Below are 9,114 nucleotides of genomic sequence, written 5' to 3'. Positions count from 1 at the left end.
CTAATTGTGGTTATAGATGAGTATGAAGTCAATGTAAAACGATGACGTGACTCATCCTGATGTGCTTGACGGGCCATTAGGAGGAGGGAAGGACATCTGACTGGGCGCTGTTGCAGTCAATCGACTGTTGTATTTGTCGGGAAAGGTCAGAGGATACGGTGTGATGGGACACCTGCTGAAGTGTAATCATTAATTGGCCCGCTGTCCTGTCAGCGGCCCCCGCTTGGCTTTACCAGATGTGGGTTTGACACTAACGATGGAGGGTGGAGTGTGGGGCTGAGGTAGGCTTATGTGTTTCACCATGTCATTATGAGCTTCTCCGGTTCAAGTTTCGTTTAAGAGAAATGTGCTAACTGCCATTCTATTTTTTTCAGTTTCTATTAGCCAGATATGTGACCTTTTTAAGGATGACGGATTGCATGCCACCGCGCCGAAAAACATCCAATTTAAAGGTTTTGTGTGACGTTACTGAGACAGCCATCTGTCATCAAGGGCACATGTTGGTCCTTATTGAGAGCTGTTGCATTTTGAATGGTACATTTTCAGTGTTCTTAAAATATGAGGGTCTAGTTTTTCAAGGAAAATACGCTTTCAATGACTTAAATTCAGGACGGTGAACTTCCATGCTGTTGTATTTTGGTAGTCTTTTATTTTTCTGAGATTCAACAACTTTTTGTGAACAAAGGGCTGTGATTTGGATGATCTGTGACTCGCTTACATTTGAGTCCATCTGTTTGTGCTGCTTGACAAAAAGGAGCTTTCAGTCAAGATTGATTGATTGATTTATTGAACATATAAACACAACATGTCCACTGATAGTGTAGTGGTACACACGCCTGAGTTGTGTGCGGGCAGCGTGGGATCGATTCCCGCTCAGTGACAGTGTCTATGTGTGCCCTGCGACTGGCTGGCGACCAGTTCGGGGTGTAGTCTGCCTTCGCCCATTGACGGCTGGGATAGGCTCCAGCAATTCCCCGCGACCCTGTATAGGATAAGCGGTTTGGAAGATGACATGACATAAACACAACATGAGATGAAGAAAAAGAAAACAAAATCAAAGTAAAAGATCAATACCTATCTTATTTCAGTAAAGTTTATATGTTCAAGGGGAGAAGGACCAAGTAAAAAAAGATCCAGACGTCTAAGTTAGCTTCTTGCACTAGCGACCAGCTATTTGGCTTAATTGGACTTCATCATCCAACTTTTTGAAAACACTCAACTTTGTTTTGGATAGCCCATGTCTAATATCATGCATTTGAGTCCACTTATTGTTTCTGTTTGACAAGAAGGAGAATTGAATGGTGGTAATATTGCACATGCTAGCAAGCTAGCTTGATCTGATTCTCAACTGCAGCTGGGACTGACCAAAATTGTGTGAACAAAGGATGTTGATTTGGTTCTGTGACAAGTGTTGTGCATTGGAGTCCATATGTTTGTGATGTTTGACAAGGTACATTAAATGGGATGTAAACGGCTATGTTAGCTTCCCAAACTAGCTGCTAGTCAGCTTGAGAGGACTCCCTGCCGTAGTTTTTGAATCAGAGAATGTTACATTGCCTGAGTAGTATTGCTTGTCCCCTACTTTCTAACTTTCTTCTTACAAAGCATTTTTTACTTCCTCGACACTGTACCAGAGTTGCTGAGAAAAATTATTGGATTACAATAGTGGGTTCTCCCTTTAATGCAAATCATTCTCCTGTCCTGCAGAGGAGAAAAGGTGGGGGGACCAAATTGGATCGAATGTAATTCAGTTCGGTGAGCAGGGAATGAATCGATAATGCTGAGAAATGCTTTTCAGGGGAGGAGGAGGAGGAGAAGTGCCCTCCTTTACAAGGGGGGCTTCTTCTTTTTCTTCTCAACCCGAGCCTCCATGCTGATGCATTTTCAAAGAGTTAATCAAGTCTCGCTATACCTCGACTCCTACACTTGACATCTTAACTTCAGAATTACCTTTTTTTTTTTTTTACCCATTTGCATTTTGACGTGTTGCTCTGGATGACCTTTTCATTGACTACAGCTTTGCACTCTCATTTTTCATGCGAACAAAATTGGAATAGTTCTCACCAAACGGAGCACGTCACATGTACAATAAGCACACAAATGTCTTTCTGCAAAAAATACTTTCTCACATTCAACTCCAAAAATGATTATGATGACCGGTATACATTTTGAGATAAAGGAAATTTCCCCCCCCAAGTTGTGGTCAAAAAGCTTGTTTTTATCAAAGAAGCCTGATTAAAGTTCCCTCTTGGTCAAGTGGAATGACGGCTTTTACAATGTCTCACTCTGTCTTTATTCAGTGACTTGAAAAGCTGTTAGGGTGTTTGTCCTGTTACGCATCATAAAACAAGTGCTGTAAGGATCAGCCTTTCCATTAAAAAGTGTCTTCAAAGTTTGTATCTGTCTTAGTCTCTTGTCCTTGCATTGGATCCTCCGAAAACAGCATTTTCGTCCGTGTGATGTCACTTCCGGCACAACTCGACCGCATGGTGTCCAAATTCACACAGACACGTGCGGCCTTCCAATCCTGTCTTTAAATCTGGCCTTCGTTTCCATGGAGACACCACCTGAGCAAAGGCTACGTTTTTTTTCTTCTTCATTTTTCAATTCTATTTATTGTTTTATGTCATGTGTTAGTTGCTGTAAAGTGGTTTGTCACAGCTGCAGCTGTTGTGAAAGTGTGATGTAAAGTTGAGCTAGTATGCATGAAGAGTGATTCACAGTTACATCATTAGTAATTGATCATTTGAGTCCTCCAGTGACATGATTGTTGCAATGAGAACAGCATCTTGTCTATAGTAGGAGGATTGTCTGTGGTAACAAAAAAAAAGGGGGATATGTTGTTTAACCCATTAAGGCCGGGAAGCGCGTAACCGCGTTTATAACACTAGAGCCCGGAGCGCTGTTGCAGCTTTCTAGCCTTAAAGTCCCTTCAGGTGCTTCGGATGCCTCCATGTTTTAAGTGTTGTAGAAAATTGTAGAACGGCGCAGAAGAAGAGCAAGGCAATGAAGGCTACGGAAGTAGCATTTTCATAGCCTTCATTTATGGCCCGTCTCCATGGAAACGAGGCCAGATTTGAAGGCTGGCTCTCGAAGGCTGCGTGAATTTGGACACCAGACATCTTGTCGCGTCGGAAGTGATGTCACGTGACCGCCATATTGGACATTGGAGGACTATTAATTTCTACACAGCTATTCAGCCTGTCCAAATTCACCACGGGTTATGCGGTCCACGGAGGCAACATAAGGAGGAATCTTCGAAGGCTTTGAAGGAGCCAGCCTGCGAATTGGCCTTTGGAGGACCAAGCTTGTGAATTAGGACACAGCTAATGTCAAGATCCATTGTCCCCAACACATACAAACTTAAATAGAGTTTGCAGTCTGGACGAAAAAACACTCATGTGTTAAAAATGTCTAGTCCCCCCAGGAATGTGCATTGAAATATAGTGTTGAATCCGCGGAGAAGAATCCTGATTCTGCAGAGAGCAATTCCTGCTTCCGTGGCTTGAAATTTGATTTTACGTGGCCATAAAAAATACAACCTAAAATGACCAGTTATGGATTAAATTTATATAATAATGAAGTAAGAATTATTTTAGGAAACTATTTGTAAAACCAAAACACAGTGAAAGATTGGGATTATAAAATAATCAACATCGATATTCTGTCACTCCTGGGCAGATTTATTTTATACTAATAATAAGGACATTGCACTTGCGTATTTACCTAGAAACTGCAAAACATTTCTCCAAACTATGGGTTTGAGGAGTATTAAGTCTGTTTTTTTCAGTAAGTCCGTGTCAATGTGTTTCAAGCTAGACCTTGAGCTGATATAATAACTCGGGGAGAAAAAACACTGTTGCACAAAAGCGTGCTGTCATAAGGATGAGTCTTTGTCTCTGTGCAGAGAACCGCCCATGCAGGAGAAATCCAATGTGTACATAATATAGATATCAGGGAAGCAGGGATCCATTAGGAGGGCATTAGCATTTTGTTTGAACACTCGCTGGCTGCGTCTCCACTTGTTCCAAGATGAAGGTTAGCGGGGGACGGGGCGGTGAAGAGGTGGGGGAAGGCAGTCAAATAGACGAAGGGATTCACCAAGTAAAAGGGTGAGACCGATATGGAGGGGAGAGGGAGGGGGGGGCATGAAAAAAATGAGCGTTTCATCTTGTGACAGTGATGAGAGAAGCTGAAGGTGCGCTGTGGGCAAAGGCAAATGGCAAATATTATATCCGGGATTTTTTTTTATGGAGGAGGGAGAATACACACACACATAATACATTAGTATTATGTGTGTGTGTGTATTCACCCAGAGTAATTGTGGAAGAAAAGACTAATTAAGGCTGCCATTAGGCGATACAGTACTAACTTGAAATTAGCATCCATGTAATTAAACCCACTGTAAAATGAAAACAAGTTTGTAGTCAAGTGCCAAATAAACAACCTAGCTGCCTTGTACTGTAGCAGAGTCACTATAAGACTTAAAGCCGATGACATATTATTTATTATACAGCAAATAATGTTTAATTGTGATTTAAGAAAAAATAAAAGGTGTCTGGATCGTACACGATGAACAAGATGTCAGGCTTAATATATAGAAACGTGGGAGCACGACTCTGCTTTTCAAATGAGTCATTTGCTGCCAGGCAGATTTCAAATGCCATAAACATGATGAATTCAGACAGAACAGAACCAGACAGAAAACAAACAGACAACCTATCTTTTCGTAGTGGTCCTCAACCACCGGTCCGTGACCCGGTATTTATTTTTTTTGCATATACATAATACCCTTCACTCTGTCGATTAGGGATAAATAGGGCTCAGTGAGAGCATTATCACGAATTGTTATTTATGACCAGCTGTGAGCATCAGCAAACGATCAGACACGGCGGAAATGTACATGGCAGCAGCCAATCACAGTCCTGCTTTATCTTCTCTACTTTGGTTGTACATTGTAGACGTAAACAGAGAATAAAAGAAACAAGAAGTAAACATTGACCGATCGTGCAGCTGATGGACAGCGATGACTTGGCGTTATCTTCCCAAGATGAAACTATTTTGTTCCCCACCGTTGCCTCTGCGATGGTATCTCTAAAGTGACGTGAAGTAAATGAAGACGTTGTGCAAGGTAGTCTATCAAACACAGGCAACACAACAACCCCGTTGCGTGTCATTAGCAACATTAGCCGCTACTAAGTAGCTGTGCATCCGTCACAGGGCCAAAACAGCAATCAATCATGTCATCAGGTGTCCACCACAAAAGAATGGAAGAGATTTTAATGGGCTTGTGCCACACAGGAGGTGGAGAGCAAATTACAAATGGTTGTGGGGCGCTGATCTTCAGATAGATGACCACCACTAAGAACCAGTGTGTAGCTGCTGGATAAGAAAGTCTGAGTGCGCGTCTTAGGGATGTTACATCAATGCTCCTCACGTAACCTTCACCAAAACAGATGGGGCTGGCTGACTGTGTTATTTGGAATAAATCCACCATCCGATTGCGTGGCGGCAACAAGGAAGCATACATACTGCAGCAGGGGGATGAAATGTCTTTTGACCACTGCCAGCATTCGAACAGAGAAAAAGAAAATCCAGGATTGCATCAGACTCACCAATCTTCACAAGCTGACAACATAACATTTGAAGTTTCACAGTATCAGTCCACTTTGGTGCCACTGTATAGTCGGGACGGTTTACTTTTTGTTATCTTGGATTTTTTTGCTTTCGTATTTATCTGACAGAGTATTCGCTGCATTGCGGGATTTTGCAGTACCGGTAGTTATTTTATCATAAATGGATGGACTATTACTTTGACGAAGTAAATAAAGGAGAGAGAATGTCCAAAGTGTTATGTTCCTATTGTAAAGCAAAACTGTCTTATATTACACAACTGCACATCAAAGGTAAAGTAAATATAGTTAAGTAATTTAATATAGTCTACAACCATAATGTATTGTTTCTTCTTAACAAAAATAATTAAGGTAAAAGAAAGTATGCATGTAGTAATATATCCAAAAAGTTACTTTGGTACAATAATTGTCATGGATAGGGGTGTAACAAGAAAATGTTTGAACCAGAAAATCAATTTATGATTGAAGTGTGTTCATCGAATCTAACCGGATCGTTCCACTTTGAAATACAGTATATCAAGATTTAGTAGGAGATCGGCACATTTACAGTACACATTACAGGCAAGTTCATTCAAATTTATGTAAAGTGACAGAAAAAAAGTCATTGTATCATAAGGTGTCAAACTGAGCCGCGAATCATAATCCTGTTGAGTCAAACTGAATCGAATGGTTCCACTTTCAAATCTAACCGGCCTTGAATCGTTTCGCACTCAATGTATCGAAAACCGTATTGAATCATTCTTCTAGGAATGGAACTAGTACACAATGAAGTGTGCCCTGGCTGGTCCGCCTATTTAAAGCCATGTTAAAGTAATAGATTTTTTTGGTTCCTATGACAACATAAAAATGACACTATGTCCAGGGGCATAGTGGCCATCGGGAATTTCGGGGGATTCACGAACGGCTGCTCCATTGCAGGCCGAAATTGGTGCGCATCAGTAGATGTTCTGTGATACGCCATCACTTTTCCCCTAACTTCTTAGCTACTTGTTATTGCGTACCGCCACTATAGTAGTGTCAAAGCTGGCACACCATGTGGTGTGTGTGATCTGTAGTCACCATGACAACACTGGACACTATTCCTTCCTTCAATTACTTCTCAGCTACCTGGTTTGTGTGGCTTTTATTTTAACTAAATTACAACCGCTATGCTAATATCGAAGTTAGCACATTATGAGGGGTGTGCTGGATGGTGTGCTCTAATAAAAAAACATGCTATCGCAGGGACTCTGTTGTTGCCTTGACAAAAAATAGCAGATGCTATTGTAAACTAGCATATCACCTGAAGAATGTGTTTTTATTTCAAACTCCACTTTTTACACATTGATACGTTTAGAAAATGCCAAAAACAGAGTTGCGAAATGTCAACCCTCTAACATCTTGAATGACATAATGAGAATATTTGCCAAGCCAGCACGAGCTAGAAGGTCACAACTTTTGACCAAGCGCTGCAGCGCTAATAGAGGTTTACAATCACAAACAAACACAAGAAATAATGAATAAAAACTAAAAAAGGTCAGTCTATTGTGTTTCCCGCCATGCTAGAGCTCTTTTGAAGGGAGCAATTACAACACGGGCAACCGGCAGGGACCTGACTTATTTCTCCTGCGAGACGGATCGCCCCGCACGACTCACATTTAGCTTTGCTCCAATTTGCCATCGTTGTGTCCTCACACGCTGTTTCATGGGCCTCTTTATTACAACTGATGCGGCTCCTGGTTCAAAAAGCTAATTACGGTAATAGCTGGGGATGAACAGATAAATGAGGAGGAGCACAGAGGGTTTGGTATTACATAACCCCCCGCGTTTGCTGCTAAGGGGTGACCGACGTTGGGGATAAATAAACATCTAATGCAGGCTTTTTTCAGGGGTTGAACGCGTATCACCCTTGCTCTCTACGCAAACGTTAAATATCGTCACTAATGTACACACCAAGTAGGCTGATGTGCAGTTGTCACTTAATGACTTTCTAAACGGCCAAGGAAAACCCCATTATACTACGCTGTGTTTCACGATTTGCCGAAAAGCCAATCTTGGTTACTTTGTTTTACCAAACGGAATGTTTTCAGTCACCTTGAACAGAATAAGCGTTACATAAATTGGAAGGGTGGATGTTTTTAAATGATGCTGATTTTGACAACACCATTTTTGCATCAATTTTTATTGCTGGCAGAATATTGTTATTATACCAATCTGCAATTCCAATAAATGTGTTAAATCCTACAGCGGGTCCTCGGTTTATAACGGTTTTCCATTCATCATTTAAATGGTTTAATCCCTGTAACGTGATATAATTGTTATTGTTAGCGATATTGTATCACAGGTTGCACTGCGATGCCATCCACAAATAGAGCCCACAATGTACCCTTATATTATTGGTATCACTGTTCAAATATCATTTTTTGTAGATTATCCCATAAAAGTGTATCGTTATATTAAAGCCATGTTTCACAATATAAATCACTCTACGATTACAATCCCCAATCATCACACTTTTTTTTTTTTTATCATGTATCACTGTCAAAATATTGATTCATTTTATTTACATCATCACACAGGTTGTAACATGATATTGTAACGCAATACTCCAATTCCCCGCTATACCTGTGATTATGCCGCGAAACAGTCATGATATGAAATCAAACTGAAGTCCAGTATATTTCATATTTCACTGTTTGAAGGTCTTGACAGATTTGGGAAAATATTCTAAGCATGTTCAACAAGAGCCGGAGGCACTACCGGTGTCCTAACGCTACCGAGGTAGCGGGGCGACTAATGAGAACTTGTTTACCCATCCTCTCCTGGACCAACACTCGTTAGTGACTGCGCATCCCGCCCGACGTTCAGTCAAGTCTCTGTTTGGAGTCGGATTTTGCGCCGAGTTCCAAGGATCTGTCATTGTCCTTGCTCGCCTGGATTATTGATCCAAGGAAAACTGCTCACTCATGACTGTGGGCATAGTGCAGAGCCAGCAGAAATCACATCACCGCCGTGCTTGGGAAAATTCCCTGAAGAAGCCTCCTTTTCCCACTTCCCAACACAAACAATGGGTTTCCACAGTTTCCCATTGACATTGATTACACGACACTTGAGGCAGCTCGCACGTGTGCATCACATATTAAAGTACTGTACACAGCAACAAATTTAATGAGGCCTCACAAGAGCAAACATTTGAGCGAAGCGTGAACGACTGAATCATTTCCTGGAAGGACATAAAAAGAAGAGAGTGCTCGTGTAAATGTTTTTATTTATCTGTCAGGTATATTTAATGGCGCTGTGATAGCCCGCTGACCTGTTCAGCTTCTGTTAATTATCTCCAGGCAGCTTTAATTTCCTCCCGGTCCCGCATAGAATGATTAGATTCATGATTTGTTTGATGAGATATTTATTTCTTGAGATATTTATTAATACTACGGCATGAAGGGAGTAGAATAATTGAATAATGTGTCCACATTGCTAAAATAACTTTGTTCCCATGCTG

The 9,114-nt window shown here is 41.2% G+C and overlaps 1 long non-coding RNA gene across 1 annotated transcript; it reads right to left on the bottom strand.

The window, feature by feature from the left end:
- Positions 1-764: 764 nt before the first annotated feature.
- On the bottom strand, positions 765-5,833 carry LOC147135279 (uncharacterized). Its single transcript, XR_015089856.1, has 2 exons — positions 5,616-5,833; positions 765-982 (listed from the first exon to the last, which is right to left on the bottom strand). It is a non-coding gene; the product is annotated as an uncharacterized LOC147135279 (long non-coding RNA).
- Positions 5,834-9,114: the final 3,281 nt, after the last annotated feature.

Source organism: Filicampus tigris, chromosome 15 (assembly GCF_054856515.1).
Source record: "Filicampus tigris isolate MCC_2025a chromosome 15, RoL_Ftig_1.0, whole genome shotgun sequence".
In the NCBI taxonomy this organism is placed as follows: Eukaryota; Metazoa; Chordata; class Actinopteri; order Syngnathiformes; family Syngnathidae; genus Filicampus; species Filicampus tigris.
The sequence above is the reverse complement of the archived record's forward strand: the minus strand, read 5'-3'. Positions and strand labels throughout refer to the sequence as shown.